The sequence below is a fragment of the Eurytemora carolleeae genome, unplaced genomic scaffold, assembly GCF_000591075.1.
Source record: "Eurytemora carolleeae unplaced genomic scaffold, Eaff_2.0 scaffold1045, whole genome shotgun sequence".
NCBI lineage: Eukaryota > Metazoa > Arthropoda > Copepoda > Calanoida > Temoridae > Eurytemora > Eurytemora carolleeae.
The window spans coordinates 123,647-126,680 of record NW_019396947.1 but is presented as its reverse complement, the minus strand read 5'-3'; positions in this window follow the sequence as shown (position 1 = coordinate 126,680).

Sequence of the window (3,034 nt, the reverse complement as noted above, 5' to 3'; positions counted from 1 at the left end):
TATAATAAGTGTCCCGGAATCTGAACCAGATTTATTTTCCTAAACAGTATAATCAGTGTCCCAGTGTGTATATTTTTAAGAATTTTGGGATGATTTGGAAAAAATGAAAAATTGGACATCAAAAGGCATTCTTTTAGATACTTTTAACCCACAAATTCATTGACTAACATAATTTATTTTCCCAATTCAGCGAACAAACCCATTAACAAATTTTGCCGCTCCGCACAAGCACATATCATATAACTTCGGGGGAAGATAAAAAATTCAAAAGGGGGGTGGAAGATAAACGATTTTCGAGAAAATGAAATTGAAATTCCAAGAAAATGTGGCAATATTTATAATGGTCACCTGAGGATTTTGACCTCGACCTCGAGGCCACTGAGCCTGCCCTAGAGGATGATTTAGAGCGAGCAGTTCCAGAATCGGAACCTGCAAATATCCAAGAGGTCAACTATGGCTTTTAAAAACTAATGTCAATATTTTTTATTGATTACATTTTAGATTGTTATATTTTCATGCGGATCCGGATCCTGGATCCGCTTTTCAAAAAAATGGATCCGGATTCGGATCCGGATCCGGATCCAGGTCATTCATCAAAAAAAATTTTATTTTAAGTTCAAATATCTTTTCATACCTAAAAAAATGTTAAACATTTTAACATTTTTTTATACTATTTTTCTACTAGTTTGCACAAAATGATAATGATTTTTTTTACTTTATTGGATTTTAGCATATGTGCGCCCCCTCCCTTTTCCCCATCACTCTTACACATCCTTACACATTAATTTGTGAAGACTGAATTTGCTTAGTTGCAATGGGGAAAAGGGAGACTTCTCCCCCCCCTCTCTAGTTATTAAAGGGGGGGGGGGTGCACGGTGGAGGTCTGAGTCAAGATTTGAGCAAGATCGAAACCTGAGACCCTGAAAATATTTTTAAAATCTGTTAAACAATTCAAAATAAGATATTTTTAAGGAAAAATAACGCTGTTTTGCACATTTTGAAAAATAAAATTGTGCTTGGATCCGGACCCTAAGCACTGGTTATATTTTTGGATGGTTGTATTTTTGGTTAGTTAAATTTTTTGTTTATATTTTTGGTTGGTTGTATTTTTGGTTAGTTGTATTTTTGGATAGTTAAATTTGTTGTTTATATTTTTGGTTGGTTGTATTTTTGGATGGTTGTATTTTTGGATGATTGTATTTTTGGATGGTTGTATTTTTGGATGGCTGTATTACTGGTTGCTTACATTATGGTCATTAAATGTGCAGACGTTATATTATGGGGGTTATATTGATAGTGGTTCTAATATTAAAAATAAATCAAAATTTTTTGGTTCTTAATCTATTTTTTACAATTATTTTAGTTTTTATAATAATTGAAAAACAAATGTGGGGGGGGGGAAGAAGCTTCAAATAAAAAGGACATCTGTAAAGGCAAAGTTAGTCCAATTTTGTTCCAGTACTTGAAAGTGAGCACATCTATTATATGTGTGTAACTTGGAAAACCTCTACCTGATTTAGATTTGGATTTAGATCTGGACTTCCTAGAACCTTCCTTTTCCGACTCACTTGAACTAGCTCCGCTGAAAATAATCAAAAATTAAGCTTGGAAACAAAATGAATTCTATTCTCAGTGGCAATGAAAAAAAGGAATTATAAGATTACATTTTGTGCTCAATTAACATATTATAAATTTGTTTCTTGATTTGAGACAGAAGGCAGAAAAACAGAAACAGAGGCGCCATGATCTACTGCAAATCGCTAATTTATTTTTGCGTTGGAAAAACAGATTTACAGGAATTTAAGGCCCACCCATTAACCTTTTTTATACAAAAATCATTGTCGAAGCATCAATTACTTTATAAGAGCTATTTGATAAATGCAAATTGCTTGACTATGAAATCCATTGATGTAAAAAAAAAGAAAAAATATGAGAATATCGTTAAAAATGACGATCAACTAGATCGCAGCATATGGTTTATTCTAAAGTCTTCTAAACATAAAGTTATCCTTTATAAAATATTGAAATCTCTATCATTTCCGGGGGTTTCACCAACTTTATAGAGGGGTAGATGACGGGCGGAGGCGGTCGAATTCATTATATATCATCCATACAGGACAGAATACAATTAAACCATACCTGAGGGTTCCGAGTCTGGATTTTTTCTCGACATTTTCAGCTTCTGATCCAGAGGAAGAAGAAGATTGGGATAAAGTTGATTGTTTGCGCTTGGAACTCATCTTCAACTATTCTAGAAATTAACATGAAATATGACGAAATTCACAGTTTTTACTCGATAAAATCATGTAAATTCACTGTTTGGGATCACATAACAGGACAGGGTTTATACCTTCCGATTTAACTAAAATTTTCACAAAATTTTGTTTTTATTGAACCCCTGTCCATGTGGCAAAAGGCCGTGTTTGGTTTAATTTCTCTTTCTGAAAATTGATCAGCTGTTTGGCCGGATGATTGTAAAAGACGACATATATATATTGCAACATCAGGTTTCAAATTCGGAACTCAACTCCGCATAATTATTAGGCCACTTCGTCAGACAAGTATCTAAATCGTAGGATAAACCTACGATTAAAAAATCGTAGGTTTATCCTACGTTTTAGACTTGTTGCACGATTACGGAAGTACTGTTTCATCAGTCATAAATCCACCCTAAATAGAGGCTGGATTATCTATCCTAAATCTACCCTGAAACAGCTGATGCTTTCATTAGTCATCCTTTAAATCCTACGATTATCTACCCTTTTTCATCCAAACTGTTGTTTATGCACATGCGCATTGGTTTCCACAAATTAGTTTGGCAAATCAAAGACGATCTTTGTTAACCTCAAATATTTTTTTGCAAAATTTAAAAAATCATGTTTTTTCCAAAAATCTGCCGAAAAATATTTTTTTAAATTTAAAAATAATATTTTCTAAAAAACACTTTTTAGAAATAAAATATCAATATTTTCGTAAAAATATTTTTTTTTTTTTTTTGAATTTTTTATAATAAAATTTCATTTTTACAAAAAAT